Source organism: Protopterus annectens, chromosome 3.part0 (assembly GCF_019279795.1).
Source record: "Protopterus annectens isolate FY-2018-M chromosome 3.part0, PAN1.0, whole genome shotgun sequence".
NCBI lineage: Eukaryota > Metazoa > Chordata > Ceratodontiformes > Protopteridae > Protopterus > Protopterus annectens.
In genome coordinates this window covers 64,274,843-64,297,649 of record NC_056731.1, presented here as the reverse complement: position 1 = coordinate 64,297,649, position 22,807 = coordinate 64,274,843, and the positions used below count along the sequence as shown (strand labels likewise).

General features: G+C 40.0%; 1 protein-coding gene across 2 annotated transcripts in view; it reads left to right on the top strand.

Annotated features, from left to right (window-relative positions):
- The window catches only part of GABBR2 (gamma-aminobutyric acid type B receptor subunit 2), a 3,943,409-nt gene that overhangs the window by 983,379 nt on the left and 2,937,223 nt on the right, over positions 1 to 22,807 (top strand). The gene's annotated exons all lie outside the window — the stretch shown is intronic.

The following is a 22,807-nucleotide window of genomic DNA, read 5'->3' as shown; positions in this document are numbered from 1 at the left end:
GTGAACGCTAACAAACTGTGGCATGTTCTTAGAGAAATATGGATAACGGGTCACTTTATTTACCTGGGGATATTATTTGCAGAACAACAAGCAACAATTAGAACAACAAGTGGAATAACTGACTGGTGCAAGACTGGGAAAAGAGTGCAGCAAAATCTTTATTGTCACAGTCTTATTTAATTTATATGTTGAATATATCATGGATAATGCTGGGTGAGATGAATGAGGTGCTGGAATCAGCAATTGTTAGGAGGAATCTTAAGAAGCTTAGATATACATATGCTACCACTCAGATGGCTGAAAAGGAGGAGGAGATGGAGAGCCTTTTGATAAAAGTTAAAGTAGGAAGCACAAACGCTACATCAAAGAAACTAAAATAATGTTATGTTGTCCTATCAATTCTTTGAAAATAAATGGGTAAGAAGTGAGGGCCATTGCAAACTTTGTTTCCCTAGGCTTATGGCTCTCTGCAGGTGGTGGTTGTAGCCATGAAAGTAAAAGACGCATGCTTCTTGAAAGGAAGGCTATGTCAAATCAGGATAATATTTTAAAGAGCAAAGAAATCAGTTTGTCATCAGCAGCCCATTGCTATGGTTTTCTGACTATTAGCATAAGTCTGTTAGAGATAGATTGTAAGTAAATCTGTGTGATGGAAAATCAATCCCTATGAACTCTAATGTTGAAGAAAACTCTTGAGAATTCTATTTTTGATGTGAGAAGAGTAAATCTGCCAATACTTAAGGAAATAAACCCAAACTGTAAACTGAAAGGTACGATAGTAAAAAAAAAAAAAAAAAACTTTGACCACATGATGCAGAGAAGGTACTGATGCTGGGAAAGATATAGATATTCTTACTATTTTATGGTGATTGTAGGGAGGAACAAAGTATATGAATACATCAACGTATATATGAAAGAGCAGAAAATTAATGTATAATTCATATCTGATACAAAACAGTAACCCTACAAAGTAGAGGTGCTCTTTTATGCACATCTTTCTAACAGAAGATGCACAGTTGTTTCTACAGAGATCAGTAAAGTTGCCTCACTTGTAATGAAGATGCTTGCCGTCTTTTGTTGTATTGTAAAGTGATGCAACACCAATATATTACAAACTAAACAAATGTGTTTTTTAGATGTTCAGCGACAGACATTCTGAAAGCACGAATTATAGAACAATTAATAAATATGGTTAGGGGAAGAAATTAAGAAACTGTCTTTTTAATAATTAAATTTTCATTCACTGACAGATTAAAATAATACATTTATGCACACATATATGAAACATACTTTAGTGAATATAAGAGGAAAATGATTCCTCTTGAATTGCTGTTTCACATCTTTATCAGAGGGCCCTAAGCAGCAGGGCAGATTATCAGATAACATTGTACAAGCTAGCATCACAGAATAAGGTCTATGAATTAAACATAAATGACTCTAATTATATTTCTCTTTTTGGCACCAGCTAAAGCATATTTCTAAGTACATCCCTGAGGCGCATAGAGACTAAGTGAATCATCTATGATCACACATTATACAAATAGTAGGTATTACATTCAGGCCTGCTCCACCATGATTATATTTCAGAGCACTTAACCACCACTGCTCTGGGTTCCTTAGTTCCTGACCATCTTCTGACAAAACAGCATTTTGCCAGTTCAATAAAATAATGTCCTTCACATAAACCAGTTAAGGTTTTCCATATTGTTTTATGCAACTAACAAGACATTTTTGGCAGGTAGATCCCTGAATATCATCTACAATGCCTAAAAAAGCTATCCTGTACAAAGCATGGTATTTTTCAAGCATTTAAATCTCAGATTTGCATTAACTTGCTCTGTGTACATAATTAAATGCCACAGAGTCACACATGTCAACAACATTTTGCATGCTCAAGTAGGTTGATAATTTCAGCTTTGCATCACATGCTAATATTCTCTTGTTTATCTTGATATTGTTAAAGGTTTGTGCTTGAGTGTACACTATATAGCTCTCTGTGAAGTATTACCACTGACCATGTATCTGTTTAACTGAGCTTCACATCCTAGGAACAAATAAATCCCTTCCTCTCACTGGTAATACAGAAGGTTATTATGGCAAAATGGTATATTCACAATCAGGCTGTATGAAGATGGTTGCTAAGAAATGCATATACAATTGTTCTTAGATTGTAGGCTTATCCCTTTGTGATGTGAGGACAAGCACTGTGCTTGCATTATGATGAGATAAAATGTTTTGTGCTGTAACAGTATGTTGGCATGCCATACTGCATAGATCACTGAGATTTGGGACAATAATGCCATTTAAAATTGACTTAAACATTATTTAAAAAAACATATATTGTCAGGGGAATGGAATTCCTCTTCATCCCTTGGAAGTCTGTTTACCCAGAATGCCCTGTTACTAATTTATTATACTACATTCTGATGCCTCGACATACTTACAGATATTTATTCATTTTCAATGATTCAGGCTGTTCTTATCAGTTGTATAACTGTTGCTAAAATCAGGGATCATTGTGCACAAACTACATAATGCAGTTCTATAAAATGAAATTGTTTACTGGCAGTGGATAATTATGGAAGTCATATGTAAACTATGTATCTGATAAAGTAATTAATTGTGCAGTGCATAATGTTGTGTGTGTGTGTGTGTGTGTCTGTGTGTGTGTGTGTGTGTGTGTGTGTGTGTAAGTATGTGTCTGTGTGTCTCACACTAGCCACTGGTTTTGTAGAACTTCCCTGTATTTGTCTCATATTTTTGACGTCCCTCATAAAACATTTGATTTTCTTTTGGTAAATCACTGAGGTTTACCGTCAGTCAATAATAACAGTTATACGCGTTTCATGGTTGTTATTGCTCAGAAAATACATTCTGATACAAAAAACTAACGGTCTGTTAACATTTTCAGTGAATTAAAATTGTCTGTTTCTAGTCTGTCTCTGATTTTGCAGAATGTCTCTGATTTTGTCTCATATTTTTGCCATCTCTTCTTTTCCTTTTGTGAAATATCAGTGAGGATTACAGTCAATTGTGCCAGCCTCTAGAGATTCATATTTTGTATTATTCAGTCCCCAGTTTTATGAAGCATTCCTGTTTATGGTTCATATTTTTGCCATTCCTTGTAAAGCATTTCATTTTCATTCACTTAAATATTGCAGTCAGTAATGCCAGTGATTAGAGTTTTATAGTTCTTGTTGTCTAGGAAATGCACCTCTGTTTGTCTACCATGTGACACTGAATAAAACACTTAACCAGACAGTGTTACTGTCCACTGGGTTTACCCAGTAAACAAATAGATAAAATAAAAAAAAATATTTAAACTTTCACCATTTTTGGGCTTTTGTCCCAAAATTAGTTTTGGTTTTGTGAGAACTGTTGGCCAAATAAATTGAGAGGTATTTTGGTCTACTGCATGTACAATCTGTGTCTTTCTGGCAAATTGCTGTGGATTGCAGTCACTAAATGAAAGGCACATTAGTTTCAGACTTTGCATCCAAATTTAAAATCAGAGTTTTTAATTAAATCCAAGTATCTGTGATCATTGTAAAAATAAAAAAAATAAATAGTATGCACGCTGTCAAGGTTAAATAGAATTTTATAGTAATTGGATAGAGGCAACCAAGTAATGGGATATTGGTATGGCTTGGGGGGGGGCATTACCCTGCCTAGGACTCCATCTGACCATTATCCACTTCTGTATCTTAGGCTGTGATCTAGAGAAAGCTTTGTTGAAAGAAAGAAACTAATGTCTCTGACTTATCTGACTCTACTCCCAGACATATTATAATTAACTGTAAGGCTAGAGCATCTAAGGGCAAGAGCAATGACCCAGTCACGGTGACCTCAGCTGACCAAACCACAAGTTCATCCAATTGCGTGTTATCACACAGAAGGCCTTGAAGAGTTAATAACGTTTTTAAGTTATTGTGCACACTACTGTTTGTGGATATATTTATCTTGTTTACTTGTTTAATTAGTAAACAGATGAGAAGGCAGATGACCTTTTTAGTCATTACTTATTCCTTACTAAATTACAAACTTGTTCCTACAGCTATATTTATATGTGAATTATTACAGGCCCGAGTTTTCTTAGATACATAACTGATAAAAAATAAAAACTCTGCTACTGTGTTAAATGCAATTATATGCATTAGTAATGAAGTTTAATACTACTACAGGAAATTTTAGAAATATAGCATAATCATTTAGCTCTGAGTAGTTAACTGACATTTCAGTCTTTGGTTTTTGGCAGCACTAACATGACGATTTACAAAAAAATAAATTAAGAGTTTGCAGTTTCGCAAATACATAATTTGCCATTTAGTTACGTGTTCATACAGGGCTTGTATAAGAGTCTGGACTAGCATTTTTAAGGTGCCCCTCCATCCTACAGTACTACTCTGAATATTAAACACAGCTCACCTCCTCAGTATGACATTATAACAGGGATGGAGAATGCCTAAGTCTGCCCAGGGCAACACCAGTGGTACAGATCTAATGGATGCCCACTACACCAGTGCCAGTTAATGCAACTCTGTAGCAGTTAGTGTAAGTGAACTTCAATACCTATTTTTGGCACAGTCAAATGACCAAGCCCACTATATAATCACTTTTTTGAGTCTAATGTTCCCACAGAACTATGTTGTACTGCCGGATGCCTGATAGAGAAATGTTATGCATGCAGTATTTGATGCAACAGTAATACTCTGGCATGCCATATTGCTGCACTGAAAAAGCACAGCTAAAGCTTGTTGAAAAAAAATTGAGTTTTAAGTCACTCTGTGTGCCTAAAGGCCATTACATGTGATGTTACACTAATGCATGTGCCCTGAACTAACAGTGTACTGGATGCAGTCTTACACTACTGCATGTGCCCATACCTAACACCATAGTGGGTGCAGTCTTACACTACTGCATGTGCCCTGAATGTAACATTGGACTGGGTGCAGTCTAACACTACTGCATGTGTTCTGAACTAATACTATACTGGGTGCTGTCTTACACTGCTGCAATTGCCCTGAATGTAACATTGGACTGGTTGCAGTCTTACACTACTGCATGTGCCCTGAATGTAACATTGGACTGGGTGCAGTCTTACATTACTGCATGTGCCCTGAACTAACACTGAACAAGGTGCAGTCTTACACTACTGCATGTGCCCTGAACTAACACTGGACAGGGCGCAGTCATACACTACTGCATGTGCCCTGAACTTACACTGGACTGGGTGCAGTCATACACTACTGCATGTGCCCTGAACTAACACTGGACTGGGTGCAGTCATACACTACTGCATGTGCCCTGAACTAACACTGGACTGGGTACAGTCGTACACTACTGCATGTGCCCTGAACTAACACTGGACTGGGTACAGTCGTACACTACTGCATGTGCCCTGAACTAACACTGGACTGGGTGCAGTCGTACACTACTGCATGTGCCCTGAACTAACACTGGACTGGGTGCAGTCGTACACTACTGCATGTGCCCTGAACTAACACTGGACTGGGTGCAGTCGTACACTACTGCATGTGCCCTGAACTAACACTGGACTGGGTGCAGTCATACACTACTGCATGTGCCCTGAACTAACACTGGACTGGGTGCAGTCGTACACTACTGCATGTGCCCTGAACTAACACTGGACTGGGTGCAGTCGTACACTACTGCATGTGCCCTGAACTAACACTGGACTGGATGTAGTTGTACACTACTGCATGTGCTGTGAACTACCACTGTACTGGGTGTGTTTAGTTCCACATGGGTATTATTACTTACATTACAGCATATGCTCTGAACTATCACTGAACTGGGTGCAGTCCAGTTCCACATGTATATTGGTACTTACAGTACTGCATGTGCCCTGAACTAACATTGTACTGGGAGCAGTCCAGTTCACAAATGTATATTGGTACTTACAGTACTGCACGCACCTGAACTAACACTGTACTGAGTGTGGTCCAGTTCCATATGTATATTGGTACTGCTACTACAGACCAGTTAACCATGTGATACCTGCAGTACCCACAGAAACATAGCAAGGTGAAGGGGCCAGTTGCTCCTGGTGCAAGGGGCCATGATTGAGAAGCTCCTGCATTCTTTTCTGCACCAACCTTTTCTGGATGCCAGTTCAGAAATACACTTTAGGGCTTCATGGCTTCTTGTACGGTGAGCTGCTGTACCAACCCATTTGTTACAAAGGAAACAACTGGACTGTTAACATTTTAAAGTCCCTTTTTGTTGCTCTTCAATTGAAGATCAGAGGGGGCAAGGCACCAGACTGAGGGCAGGCACTGGGTGCTACATGAGCAAACTACACTCTGCGTACCACTACTGACATAAAGGTTAAGCACTCCTTACACTGCACATTACCACTGGACTCAGTAGAATCCCGCATAGGCTTCCACAATTCCTCATTTACTTACTCAGCATTGAACAAACTGTTTGGAATGCTACAAAGTGGTAAATAGTACATAAAATAGCTACCTGTTGAAATGTTGGCACTCAAATGGCGATCCCCCCCCCCAAAAAAAGAAAAAAAAACACTGAAAACCCAAAGAAGAGCGAACGTCTAAAATTAATCTTTTCCTTAAAGCTTTTTTTTACAGGGGGATCCACCCCTGCACCTCCCACACCTCACAAACTGATATATATATATATATATATATATATATATATATATATATATATATATATATATATAGCATATAGAGCATAGCCATTATTTTAAAGGGTTGAACATATCTCTTGTACTATTCATTAGGGCATCTGCAATGTTTGTATTTACACTATGATTTCTATTTTATTATTTCTATTTATATACCCTAAAGCACAGTGTTCCTGAGTCTGTTTTTTACCTTGAGAGATCCTAAGCAGTGTATTGAATTGTAAAATATACCAAAGCAATATACAGGTCTACCTTGCATGGAACTGAACTGTTCCCCTGGCTTCTTGCTTTGCTGACTGGCTGTACCAATGCTGCTTTGATTCTACTTCTTCCTGAAATATTTCTAGCTATGTTTGAAGAATTTATTAATGCTGTATGCTGGATTAATTTATTAATTCTGTATTTCTAGCTTTGTTGTATGAACTTATTAATACTGCATTTCTAGCTATGTTGGATGAATTTATTAATTACTATATTTCGAATATATGCTTAGTAATACTGGCTGTACTAACTTAATAAGGACATTTATTTTCTTTTCCTCTCCACTATTTTAGTCTTGTTCCCTAATTATTCCCAGCTCACCAGCTTGCCTCCCTTCCACTTGAGGTTGAGAAATTGACTATCTGGAATATAAGGACCCTTCCACATCACCTGCTGTCTTATCTCTGTGCTATTCCAAGAAAGGAAGAAAAGTATGTGTTCTCCTGATACTGGCAGAAAAGCTGACATTTAATAATTTATATGTCTTGTAGATTGTAATTGTTAGCTTCTAGCCAGGAATGTCAGCAGCCATACCCTCCTCTGTATCCAATAGCTAGATTATAGACCCTTAGTCCCTCTATTGTTGCCTCCATTAGCTGACTCATAGTTAGTATCTAGTCCTTGACCAGCCTTTCTCAGATATTTACTCCTGCCTGTCCACTAGGTGGCGATCTCATTTAGTCCCAACCATTAGTCCATACCGCCATCCTATAAATTACATCTTTACTCCCTGCAACTTATACCCAGCTCCTATCTTTCCTTCACATGCCTTCTGCGCTTCAGTTAATACCACTTTTCTCCTCTAAACATTACCACTTTACATTTGTTATTCTCTAGTCATCTGCTCTTTCACTTACCCTGAGCTATTAGCAATCCACTGATTGTTCATCCTGAACTGTTCCACTCACTTGTCTCTACCTGCTCCGTTCGCCCTGCGGGCTCACTCCGCTCCCCTACCCTACCCCCAATTCCCACCCACCCCCACTACTCACACTTTTATCTTTGCATTAAACTCCTCCCATTTTCTAACAGACCAATTACTGGCCTTCTCACCCTTCTCTTTACCTCCCATCACTTAAAGACCACACCCCACACATAACTCCTCTTATCCTCCCATCAATTAAAAGCCACTCCCCACTCACACTTTACTAAAACCTACACCCATTGATTTCTATCTGTCTTTACCCTACCTATACTATACATCCCATACTTCTCTATCTTACAATCTTAATCCTTTACATTATGCATTCTCCATTCCTTCTAACTCTACAATTCCCTTTCATCACCCTCTTAATTCTAATCCCATTGCACCATACTACCTCATATTATTCCTCTCATCTTCCCCCCTATTTTCTCTCCCACCTCTCAACTCCCATTCCACTTTTCACCCCTACCACAACTCACTACCATAACATATCTCCCTCACTACTACAGACCAATGTACTTCACTACTTTAATCCAAAGATCTTACCCACCTCCACCAACTTGAACTTCCAGAAAGCTCTAATCTATTGTCCTCAACAGTCAAAAAGCAAACTACATTTCCTACTATCTCCCATCTTCATCCACCTAATCCTATCTGGTGATATCCATCCAAACCCCGGACCTAGCACCACTAATAACCTCACTCTGCCACAAAGTAACAATACCACTAACCTTAAAAGCCTAAAAATAATCACTCTCAATGCCCAAAGCCTAAGAAATAAAACCACCCTTTTCCATGCCTGGCTTCACCACAACCTTCCTGACATTGTCGCCATCTCTGAGACTTGGCTAAAACCTACCATCTCTGACTCAGAAATCCTACCCCCTGGCTTTCAAGCCCTTAGATCTGACCGCCTAAACAGAAAAGGTGCAGGAGTAGCCTTGATATTCTCTAATCTACTCCCCATTATTCCACCCCATTCCCCAGTTCTACAATACTGAACTAGTAATAGGTTTACTACAAATGAATACTCACAAAAGTATCTGCTTCATATCCCTTTATATTCCCCCAGGTAACAATACTACCACCCTTGAAGAAATCCTCGAATGGGCCTCAACTAACATTAAAATAGAAACCTACATTTTAGGAGATGTGAACATAGATTGGAACAAAATTAATAACCTAAACCCAGCCATATCTGTCAATCTATTCAACTTTACTCAATTAACTAACTCTATCACTAGACCCAACAAAATCAACCCTCCAGGATCTACACTGGACTGGATCCTAGCTACCCACCCTAACAACATCTTAGACTCGGGCATCCTTCCCGATTCCTTTAGTGACCACCTACCTGCCTTCATCCACCGAGCTACTCAGTCTCCCCATCTCCAGCACCAATACCTGCATACACATAAACTAACTTCAACGCCCTCACTTTCTCCAATACCCTCAAACAAACTAACTGGAACAATCTAAAAACTCTTCCTCTTGACAGAGCCGTCGAATCCTTTAACTCTACTTTCCTAAATGTACTTAATTCCCAAGCTCCACCCCGAACTATAAGAATCAAATCCAAATCTGCCCCATGGCTAACTAGGGAAACCAAAAAACTCATGCAACAACGAGACAAATGCTGGAAACGTTCTCAGCAAAATAAACATCCAGAGACCCTTATTCAATACAAGCAGCTCCGCAACCTCACAAAAAAACAAATATCCAAAGACAAACAATCCTACTATATGAAACTCCAAGCCAACCACTCCAAAAACCCTAAATTATTCTGGAAGTCCATTAATTCACTCCTCAACCCAGGCACTAAAAATAATCCTTGCCCTGACACTACCAAGTCTGATCCAGAAATTGCCACTCTTTTCAACTCCTTCTTTATTAACTGTATAGCTGAACTAAATAAGACATTTCAAATTAACCCATCCACACAGCTCAGTCACTCTACCCCTGCCTCTAAACCCAACCCTCCCACCATCTTTGAACTTAAACCAACCTCTAAACCCAACCCTCCCACCACCTTCGAACTTAAACCAGTCTCCACCTCATATATAAAAAAACTTCACAGCAAACTGAAACCTTGCTCTAATGCTCCAGATAATATTTCATCCAAATTCTTACAAATTGCGGCAGATGGAATCGCCCTTCCCATTAGTATCCTAATCAACAGATCCATAATGGAATCTTATGTCTCCAAGCTGTGGTGCTCTGCCTTTATACATCCTCTCCACAAAGTCGGTAAAAACAATAATACCTCAAACTTTCGCCCCATAGCCATCCTCTCCCCAATATCAAAAATCCTGGAAAAATACATTCACATTCAGTTAATGCCCTTCCTTATCAATAACCAACTCATCTCCCACACCCAACATGGTTTCCGCCCTGGCCATAGCACTATAACTGCTCTACTCTCATTCCTAGATACAGTCAACCGTGCCCGTGATACTGGTAAAATAGTTTCAACAGTTCTACTAGACCTCTCAAAGGCTTTCGACACTATCTCCCATACTCATCTCCTTAGCCACCTTGCTAACCTCAACCTCTCTCACAATACACTGTCTTGGTTCTCTAGTTACCTATCCAATAGATCTCAAGCTGTAAAATGAGGAAAGGTACCTCTAACGTCCTTCCAACCCCCACTGGTGTTCCCCAAGGTTTCGTTCTTGGCTCTATGCTATTCAACATCTTTATCAATGATTTTCACTCTGCCATTCCTAATACTAAAATTGTACAATACGCCGACGACTCCACTTTAATCTGTTGTGCCACCAACCTCCCAGAACTTCTATCATACACACAAACAGCTTTCTCCACCACTGAGAAGTGGATGCTTCAAAACCACCTTTCTCTAAATGCTAACAAATCCAAAATACTTCTCTTCCCCCCCTCAAAATCCTCCCCTCTCGACAAAAACTCATTCCAAAATAGAAGCCGTAGTAATTCAACTATAGAAATTGTTCCCTATGCCAAACTACTTGGGGTCACTATTGATGAAAACCTAAAATTTGACACCCATATTCAACTCAATATCAAGAAGACACATCAAAAACTTGGCCTGCTATATAGAAACATTCACTATCTCTCTCCTTCTTCTAGACAAACACTCGCCACTACCTATCTTCTTCCCTCACTACTGTATGGCGCCCCACTATTAACTAATTTATCTGCCTCCCTTTCCTCAAAAATGGAAATTTGTTATAATAAAATTTCTAAATTCGCCATCAAAGCCAAACACACCTCCCACCATTGCTCTGCCCTCTAATCACTAAACTGGCTAGAACTCCCCAACCTTCTAGACCACCTACAACTTAACACTGCCCATAGGCTATTATTTAACCCCTCCAAATGTCCTGCACTATCCAACATCCTACAACTTTACACCCCTAACAGGCCACTTAGATCTGCTCACCTAAACCTACTCAGTGTCCACACACCAAAACGACCAGCCGGCCAACTCCTCCTATCCTTTTCCTTAGCCAAAAAATGGAATTCTCTACCTCCATCTTTACGAATGACTGAAAACCCTAACAACTTCAAAACCCTACTCCATTCCCACTTATTCTCTAATAGGAAGTGCAACTGCACTTTCCCCACCTAGCCTTCTACTCTCAACACTAATTGCATATCCGTACTACTCCTTCTTCCTACACTTTGTTCCATGATTCTACTTATTTCTTTCTGCTGCCTTTTGTATATATTGTAAATACTGTAAATAGTCTGCACTCCCTTTTTCCCCCTCCCTACAATTTACACTTTTGTGTATATATATATATGTATGTGTGTGTGTGTGTGTCTATATATATATCAACTCCAAGACTGCCATACCTCAGAGAAAAGGGAATATTCTGAGCAACTGCATCTCTGACTTGGTATATACAAGCTCAATCTTTCAGCCATTCAGTCTCTGCATTTCAGGACTCCCTGAAGTGTGTCCCAATATTTCAAATGGTTACCCAGAAAATGGAGAATGCAACTAGAAGAACTATTAGTGAGCAACTGCTATAATTTGGATTTATGATGAATGGAACTAATGCTATTATCTGGACAACAGTGTTCGATAATTATATCAAAAATGACAGCAGAATGCAATTTGGTCAAGCACTTCTCCTCATTAATAGAGTTAGGGTCACCTAAAGAGTGTAGGATCACAAGTTGCTTGCCCAAACATTATTAAATAAGGACGATTATAGTGAAGACATTCCAAAAAATAATTAAATGGGAAAGTGGGTTAAAAAATGAAATATAAATTGTTATGAAAATATAATTATGGAAAGGTAGAAGTCAACAGTATGTGTCAGTCCTAAGAACAAGTTGGATTTCTAATGATTGATATGTTTAAACAAGAAAAAATGGAGAAGGCTGGCAGCGAAACAGGTGAAAAGTGCCATTCCATTGCAAACTGTAGGGAAAGCATCTTCAGAGAAAGTAACACACCTATGATACAGAACTGATATGCTACTTAATGCTAGGAATACCACATGTAAACCGTATGCATGCAAATCAGATCCAGTCCATAAATAATGGTAGTGCTGTGAATTAGTGACAACTGCACAAAATACTAAAACTGCTCTACTCCACAGAAAAAAAGATTCACCACAGAAAAAAGAGAATTTACTTTTTAGAAGCAGAACTAGCATTCTTATTAGATGCACAGACCCTTCTTGCTGTACTTAACTGTTTTCTGCCTAAACTCTGATTTTCCAGTGTGTATTGTGATTCCAAAGCTTGTTTTGTTTTCACATATTGTACTTATTTGACTGCCTGCACTTTTAAAAAGTCCTTTTTTGTTTAAATAATTTGTTTAACTGTTCTAGGCTACACACTAAAGTGTGATAGCCTTGTCTGATCGTTTGTAGTCATTTAAAGCTGTTTTAAGTGTATTATTTACTGTTTTTGCCTTATCTTTTAAAAAAGCAAAAAAACAAAAAAATTCCTTGTTTCCCGCTTTTCTAAGCTAGTATAGTCCAGTTTTCAGGCTAGTGCTGAATTCAGGGCTGTGTTACAAGTTTCTGAGTTGCCCATACTTTACTTGGATAGAGGGAAGATTCTCTGTTCACCTGTGAGAGAGGGGAGCTTTGATCAGCCTATCTGTCACTAGAGGAGTGGTTCCAGCCCAGAAGTTAGTAGTTTATTGGCCATTTTGGGCTAATTTCTATCTCTTTCATTTACCTGCTATAAAAACTGCGTTTGCACAGTTTTGTGTGCCAGGTAGTACCAGTTAGCTATGGTTAAATTATTCCCGGCTCCACTAAGTCTCCTCTTAAGTTTTCCTTTGAAACTAGTCTAACTCTCAACCTAAGCACTCAGAAAGCATCCTACAGCCCAGCACTTGCTCAGACCTAATAGCAATCACTAATATACCCTGACACTTGATTGCCCAGCAGGTCAAGGCTCTTTATTCAGCCCTCACCAACCAAGCGACTAAGCATCTCACCCTACTATTCAGGCATGACCAAAGGGCAATTTCAGATGTACTCTCCAGTCCAGCTGGTGAATCTGGGTATCCTGAGGCAATGTTACAACTGCCTCATCTACACAGACAACCCTCTCCTCCTACCACAAAACACTAACATATGCGAGAGATGCAATTATACAGCCAAACTGAAGGCTAAGCTGTCTCCACCCAAGACTGAAACAGACAGTCAAGAGGAGAAGGTTAATACTTGCACCACACCTCCAGTCACACATAGACCTACTAAACCAGCACTGGCAAAAAATACACATAAATACACAAAATCATACTCAGAAGCTCTAAATAAAAAAACCTGCAAAAGCATCAGAGACCTCCAAAGCAGACACCCAAACAACCTGCACCTCCCGTCACAATTCCAGACAACACATAAAACACAAAATCAGTGTGCTGCACAATCATAGCCCTTAAGGCGAAGTAACATACCTAACACAATAGTAATAGGTGACTCTATAGTCAGGCACACTGACATCCCACTCACTAGGCTGGACAAGCAGAAGTTTACTGTTAGCTGCCTGTTGGTAGTCAGAATCTGCCACATAACACAAGCTCTCAGGTCACTCCAGAACAAGTACAAATATGACTCTGTCATTGTTCATGTTGGTGTGAATGATCTGAGATGTACCTCCCTGGACTACATGAAAAGAGACATGGAAGAGCTCTCTGATCATGTAGCCCAGGCTGGTATGACCCTGACCCTGAGTAGCATCCTGACCTCACCAATAATGATACCTCAGTATAAAGAAAAAATGATAAATTTCAACAATTGACTAAGCTTCTGGTGTCATTCAAAGGGGATCCAGTGTCTGTCAGCCTGGGACGACATGCTCGACAAGCCACGTTGCTTCGCAAGTGACGGCTTGCACCTGTCACCCCTAGGCTTTCGAATACTGGCCAAGGCTCTTACTACCCCCATAGTGCCTTTTTTAGGCAAGGCTCAAAAGTCAAACCCACCTCCATAAACAGCACAATTAACAAAAAACTGAGGGTTATGCTACTCAACGCCAGAAGTTTAAATCTCAAAATGTATGCGCTCGAAGCACTCCTCAGTATGGAGAAAGTCAACATCTGTGCAGTAATTAAAACCTGGTTCAAGGCTCCAGAGAGCACCCCAGCGGCTACAACTCATACCACACATTTTGACCACAGAAGACAGACTGAAACACAAAAGGAAGGGGTGCATCCATATTCATCAAGGATACCTACATCTCCAGGTTTGTGGCACAGTATGATACCTCTGCGATCATCCATGTGCAACTAACATCGGGCAAATCTGCAATGCAAATTGTGGCCTGCTACAGATCACCCTCCATGACCCAGGACCACCACTCCACCTTTCTGGAGACACTGGAAAACATGAAGGTCCTACCGAACACCCTGATATTGGGCGATTTCAATTACCCTACCATTAACTGGGAAAACTACTCGAGTACAAACTCCCAGGCCCAGCACTTCCTGGAATTCATCAACTCAAAAGCCCTGGATCAACTGGTAAACTCCCCTACCAGAGGTGAAAACATATTGGACCTAGTCATCACAAACATGGGCGACAGATGTTCCACACCGGAGGTCAACCCATCACTGGTTAGATCACACCATAAACTAATCAGTCTGAATGTCCACACCCCACCACCACCCCCAACTAAGGAAACCACAGTAAAAAACTTTTCTAAAGCAAACTTCACCTTACTTAAGACAGAGGTGGTAAGTTTCACAGTCCCCACGCTAAAGGATAACGCTGCCCAAGATGCAGAAACCTTTACAAATGCACTCTATGAGCACCTACAAGGATGCATGGATCGTGCCATCCCTAGCAAAACCAAGACTCACTCCTCTTAGAGAAGGAAACCAGTCTGGTGGACCCCTGCCATAAACAGGCTATACAATAGAAGGAGGAAACTAGTTCAGAAAAAAAGCAAATCCCAAGAAGGAAAGACATCCCTGGTCAGTATCAGTAAGAAACTAAGGTCCCTCATAAAATCATCCAAGGCCAATGTCTAAAGAAAAATAGCCAAGGATTCAAAAGATAACCATAAAGCCTTCTTTAGCTATGTTAAGAATCTAAGTGGCAACTCGCAGATATGCACTGAACTAGTGCAAAATAGCACAAAATATACTGAACCTACTAATATTGCCAACATCCTGGCAGATAGATTCAGTGCAAACTTCACCCCCCCCTCTCACCCCCAAAAGGGCCCACAACAATACCGGAAAAGTGTAGTGTCCCGGAAATCACAGACGCACAAATGAAAATAGCCCTTTCAAAATCCAAAAACACAGCGTCATTGTGGCCATATGGTGTCCCAGGCTGCGTCTTGCATGAACTACAGAACAAACCAACCCCCCACCTAAACACGCTGTTCAACCTCAGCCTCTCCACAGGCTACATGCCCATAGAATGGCACACAGCAACGGTTATTACACTCCACAAAGGAGGGGCCACAACTGACCCTGGTAACTATCACCCCATAAGCCTGACTAGGCTGGTCTGCAAGGCTATGGAGCGCATAATCATGGAACTCATTAACAAAGACATTGAGAACCTCCAAACATTTGACCCGACTCAGTTCGGCTTTGTTAAGGGCAGATCATGCCTACTAAACCTGGTTGACTTAATTGAGACAGTCACCAAGGCCATAGATGAGAGAAAGGTTGTTCACACAGCCTACCTTGACATCGCCAATGCTTTCAACACCATTCCCCACTCAGGTATTACAGAAAAACTCACCAACCTGAACATAAACCCCTACGTCATGAGATGAGTTACCAACTGGCTTACAGACAGAACTCACATGGTAAGAATAGCGGGATACAGGTCCGACTCTAAACCAGTCACAAGTGGTGTCCCGCAAGGCTCAGTCCTGGGACCCCTACTGTTTGGCATATACTTCTCAGAAGTACAGGCAGTCACAGGAGGACTATGGCTAACCAAGTTCACCAATGACTGCAAACTGGGAGCCATAATTGATTCTCTGGCTGACACGGACATCTTCCAAAAGGGCCTTACTGAGACGGACACCTTGTATCAAAGTCATGGCCTCAAGCTAAATGCCAAAAAATGCATAGTCATCTAGTTTGGGAAAACAAAACACCCACGAATTACACATAGGTGGCAGCCCCCTTAATACTGAAGAAATAATAAGAGATCTGGGGACCCAGGTAGATAGTAATCTCTCCTTTGACAATCATATTGCCAAAGTAGTTAGGAAATCCTTCTATGTGGCCCATCTAATTACTAAAGGGTTCACATCTAGAAATGAAGAGGTTATAGTGCTCCTCTACTCGTCACTCATCAGACCCGTCATAGAGTACAATGCCCCATTTGGGATGTACCTCACAAGACACTTCCAACAGCTGGAGAGACCACAAAAGTACCTCCCGAAGAGGATCACTGGCCTCAAACATATATCCTATGCAGCCCGACTGAAAAAACTCCGGCTGTACTCAGTGGCATATCGCTTACTCATAGGTGATCTCTGCCTGACTTACAAATCCATGTCCAACTCAGAACTGATGGACATGCTCCACTTAAAGAAATCTAAGTCACTGTGAGCCATGCGCTCTGGTGAGCTAAACCTCACCACAACAATAAATAGAACATGGTGAGCTAAACCTCACCACAACAATAAATAGAACATGCTGGAGGGATAGATTCCTGTCACAGAGACTCCCCATGCTTTGGAACAAAATTCCAAACTACATTAGGCATAGCCCCTCACTAACACTCTTCGAGAGAAACCTTGATGAGTGGATGGGTAACAGAAAATACACACCTGGGATCACTTTATTGGCTCTGCTTGACAGAAGATCAGTTAATTAATCAATGGGGTGGCGAAAGTCGACACACTCTGGCTACGCCTATAAATGCCCACGGGCATATAGCCTAGTACCTACCTATGAACCTATGACCAAATAACAACAGTGTACAAAGATATATAAAGGATATTGTTCCATATGCCAAGAATATTTGGATTATTTATACAGTAATAAGATTAATAGTCACATATTTTGTAGAAAAAACTTATCAACTTTTGCAGTGGTACAAGATTATAATTGCATTTTTAGGTTAATTACATGCAAAAATAAAAACTGAAAAAATAGAACATTATTTTTCAAGGCAAGGGAATTGTAATATAGAACAGTGAGTCGTAATATAGAAGAGTTATGATATAAACAGATATAGGTGTATAGGGGCAGTAAATAACACAGAGGTGGAGAATAGAAGCTATACAGATAAGGGGTGGTAGTATTAGCAGGGATATGAAGAATGAGGTAGTGCAGTGGCAGCGAAAAACATTATACCATGATCTAAGAGAGAGAGTTTAGCCTGGTTTTCTACAGGAGCAAAGCCAGGTGCTGTTTAGGTGTTGTCTAAACAATAATTTGAATTTGGATGGGTTGGTGCTGTTGTGTAAATTCTGAGGCATGGAGTTCCAAGATTTTGATATTTTGTTGCCATATAGGGAGTCACCATGGCTATTGTTTGATTTAGTTACTTTAAGTAGGAATTTCTGTGAAGACCTTAGTTGTTTACAGTTGCTGTAAGGTTGAACTAGTTTGCTGAGATCTGGGCAGTTGTCAGGGTGGTATAGGATGGAGTGTGCCATGGCTAGCTGGTTAAGGGTCAGTAGATTAGGTAGCTCTAACCATTTGATCTGGTGTAGAGCTGAGCAGTGGTGTGATCTGGATGGGTGATTGGAAGAAAATCTAGCTATTTTATTATAGCAGGACTCCAATTTACTTATGTCACATTTTCTTAGGTTAGTAAATATTGCTGAGGCATATAAGAGAGTAGAGAGTAGAGTTCTAGAATTCTAGAGTTGGACTGTCTGGTGCTGTCAGTTAGGAAGGATTTAATTCTGTAAAATGAGCTTAACTTAAAGTGGATCTTTTTTATTGTTAGTACAAGATGTTTGTCAAATTTAAGGTTGCTGTCTAATATGTCCCCAATTAGCTTAGTGTAATTTAATGGTTCTATTATGGTATTATTTGAAGAGTAGATGTTAAAAAGGGTGGGGGGTAGTGGTCAAGTGTTTTGCTACTAGTAAAGAGCATAAGCTTAGATTTGATAGGGCTGAGAATAGGTTGATAGCCAGAAAGGTATTGCTCGATATCCAGAAGGGATTATTGTTTTTTTTTTTTTGCTGGAGTTCAGAAAAGGAGGGAGCTGAGTATATGAGGGAGGAGTCATCAGCCTATTGGATTGCGGTTGCACGTTGAGTGGCAGTGCAGAGTTTGTTTGTAAAAATGGTGAAAAGGAGTGGACCAAGGATTGAACCTTTGGGTACACCCATGGAGGCATTTATTAGGGGTGAAAGTTCATTTTTCTACTTAACTGCCTGTTGACGGTGAGTTAGATAGCTGGCAAACCAGGTAAGGGCAACTTTAAAGAGGTTTAGAGAAGCTAGCTCCTTGATAAGTTTTTGGTGTGAAACTGTGTCAAAGGCTTTTGACATGTCAAGAAAGACGGATGCGGTAAGTAGGCCATTCTTTCTATGCTTGTTGACTGAATTAGGAAAACTAACTAGAGCTGTTGTTATACTATATTTTGGTTGAAATCCATGTTGGAATGTAGATAAGAGGTTGTTTTTTAAGCGAGGGTGAAAGAATAGAGATAGATCTGTAATTAGTGAAATTGGTGGAGGTGCTGCTTTTGTGAAGGGGGATTTTGTGAGTGACTTTCCAGAGTTTGGGGATGTAGTTTTCTGTTATAGTCCAGTTAGTTGGTATTGATGTATGGGGTAGGAGATGATGTCTCCAGCAAGTTTAAGAAATTCATTTGGTAGTAAGTCAGTGCTGAGGGAGGACAGTTTTAGTTTGGATATGTGTTTTTTTATTGTAGAATTTGGTAGTGGATTGATGGAGAAAGAGTTGAGGCTAGTTTCCAAATTTCTGAGGATAGATAGAGGGTTGTTGGTGTCTTTACTGATAAGGAACTGTATAGAGTTGATGAAGTGTGTGTAGATTTGAGAGGCAATACTATCTGGGGAGTTAGTTTTGGATGGGGCTGGGTTAGTGGAATGGTTAGGTTTTAGCAACTGGTTGATAGCTCCCCAGAATGTCTGGTGGTTATTTTGGTGCTTTTCTTGGATTGATGTCTAGTATTGTTTTTTGTCATGTTTTATCTGTTTTTGGCTTGATTATGTAAGAGGTGGTAGTAGTGGAGTGATGTTTGGTTTTTGGACCCCTGGTATTGGTGCCATACTTTGTCTCTTTGTTTGAGGATCATTTTTGTTTCAATAGTTAGCCATGGGCTGGGTTTAGATTTTACATGTATCTTCCTGAGGGGTACTAGGTTGTTAAGTATGCTAAGGAATTTTCATTAAAATACTGGACTGCTAGATCTAGTTGGATATATTTAATGGGGACTAGTCACATTGGCTTAAGAGGGTTTTGAAGGACTCAGGGGAGAATTTTCTTTTGCTGTGGATAAATTTATGGAGGGTGTTTTTTGGAGGGTATGTGTGGTGTTTTAATAGGTAGGTGGGCAAATCACCACTTAGGCTGCCTGAAAGGTGGTCTGAAAGGCATGGTAATGGAGGGAGTTAGTGTTTATTGGGGCCAGTCAAGGATTGATTGGCTTTTGCTGTTCTTATCATATTTAGTGGGATTTTGTATTAGTTGATTGAAACCATAAGGTTTATAAAGTTTGATGGGTTATTGAAGGAGAATGTAGTTGTAGTCCAATCTATGTAGAAATCCCCCATTATTCCAGTTTCCTGAATGAAAGTTGATAAACGCTAGGAAAGGAAATCTTCGATAATGGCTGGTTTGTTGCCTGGTGGGATTTAAATGGTTATTATAATGATGTCTTTATTAGGGTTAATATGCAGACTAGAGATAAGTATTTCTAAATTAGATAAGTCAGGAGGATTGTTGTCAAATCTTACTAGCTTGAGATTGTCCTTGTATAAAATTGCAATGGCATCACCTCATTTGAGGGTCCTGTCTTGTCTGTGGATATTATAACCTTGGGCAAGAATTTTGTTATATAGAATAGGTTCATAGGTTCATAGGTAGGTACTAGGCTATTGGCCCTAGGGCCTATACAAGCCTAGCCAAAAAGGTACCCCGGCTTTCGCCACCCAAAAAAATTATTTTCCTGTGCCCCTGTCAAGCAGAACCACAGAAGTTATCCCGGGGTGAATTTCCTATTACCCATCCAATCATCAAGATTCTTCTTGAAGAGTGCTAATGAGGAGCTCTGTTTGACATAGATATTTAGTCTGTTCCAGAGTATGGGAAGTCTCTGGGACAGGAATCTATACCTCCAGCATGTTCTGTTTATTGTGGTGACAAGGTTTAGGTCCCTAGAGCATGTAGCTTGGAGGGATTGGGATTTCTTTAAGTGGAGCATGTCCAACAGCTCTGGGTTTGACATAGCTTTGTATGTTAGGCAGAGATCGCCTCTGAGTAGGCAATATGCGACGGAGTAAAGCTGGAGTTTTTTGAGACGGTCTGCGTATGTGGGATTTTAGCCAAGTTTCTGTTAGGACTGATATGCCTGGGCAATAGTGGGAAAGGTTTGCATGTAATTCATAAATTTTGTTTGGTAGGCTTCTCAGGTTCAAGTTTAATAGTAATAGATCAGAGTGAAAGTGTCCGACATTGTATGTATTTGGGGGTTGGTATGGCTGGGGGTTGGGTGTGTGTGTTTGGGGCTGGGGGCCTGGGTTGGGGTGTATGTCGCTGCATAATTTGATGTGGTTTATATTGGCTGGAAATTGGTATGACAATTTGATTAGTAGTTAAATATATTTTTGTGTTAGATTTGGGGTAGCTTAAGATTGTGAAAGTTTGAGTGAACTGAATTTGGTATTTGCGTTATTAAACAGTTGTGGAAATATGGATGGTGCAGTGGTGCAGAATGGCACAGTGGTGCAGCGGTAGTATTGTCGCCTCACAGCAAAAAGTTCTCTGGTTCGATTCTCAGCTGGAGTGCCTTCTGTGCAGGGTCTGCATGTCCTCCCCGTGTTCATGTTAGTTTCCTCTGGGTGCTCCAGTTTCCTCCCATGTTTCAAAGAGATGCATCTGAAGTGTTTCTCCTTGGGTATCCACTGAAAATTGGCTTCATTCCAAGTCAGAATTTTCCAGTAAACAAATGTTGAATAAATAAGTAAATAAATAAATAAATATGATAATATTATATAATGGAGTATTGATCTATGAGGTAGATGGGTTAGTGGGAGATTGGACAATTATAATATGGAGATTGTGGTATGTGTTAAAAAATAGGTAGTTATAAGTGAACTAATGAGTGTTATAAGTTTCAGTAACATTATATTAGAATTTAAGTCAAATGTTATGCAGATCATTTGAGATGTTGCAGGATGTGTGTACGTTTAGATGAGGGGTGGGACTAATTATTCTAATGTTTTGAATTGGTGGAGTATGTGATTAAGTAATTAATGTTGGCTATAGGTTAATGATTGGCTGTTATTGGTAGTGGGATGTGTATCTTGTTGAGTATAAATGTAGGAGTAGTGGGGGTGGGTGGGAATTGAGGGTATGGAAGGGGAGTGGAGTGAGCCCAAGCGGAGTGAGGGCAAACAAAGTAGTTTGGACCTGAGTCTAGAAGAGGGAGACTTCAGAAACAATTAGTAAGTAAAAATTATAGTATTGTACAAAAGAAAAAGCTAGGCAGTTAAAGCTATGAGTTTTGTCCCTTCACAGCAACAAGTAGGAGACTAAAGATAACTGGAGGAGGAAAGGAAAAGAAGGGAGTGAGTGTTAGATATTGGAGTAAATGTTAAGTAGCTTGTATGGTCTATTGGCAAAGGATCAGAAAACACTGGAAATAAGAATTATCTGAGAGAGATCAGGGCTTGTAACAAGAGAAGTGTTCCGAATGGTTTCCTATTCGCCTCGAAGGTCCACTTACCCGAATACGTAAACACCGACACATCTTCATTGAACCGTGAAAACATCGATTGTCCTGAAGTGTGAAATCCAAAATGTCGAATCATCATGGTTGGCCCTTCTGTGGTATAGCTCCGTAAGGTAAGTGTGCGATAGTTACGGACCTTAGGGTTAGGGTGCGGGTTAAGGTAAGTGCATAGATGGTAATGTATGTGAGATTTAGTCTAGGGTTAGAAGTAGGGTTTTGTTAAGTGTATGTGTGTGGATTATTTCTTTTGTTTGGGTATAGCTTCTTAAGGTAAGTGTGCGATAGTTATGGACCTTAGGGTTAGGGTGTGGGTTAAGGTAAGTGCATACATGGTGGTATATGCAAGATTTAGTTTAGGGTTAGAAGTCGGGTTTTGGGTAGTGTATGTATGTGGTTTATTTATTTTGTTTGGGTAGGTTGTATGTAGTGGGCAGTGGGGTGGGACAGCTATGACGGTTCGAGTTTTTGAATTTCATGGTTTAGGGTGTTTGGTGTATTCGTGGTTTGCTGAATATGTGTCGGTGTTTATGTATTCGTTGACTAGGGCTTTCCCAATTCCAATATAGGCCCATTCTGGACAGGAAG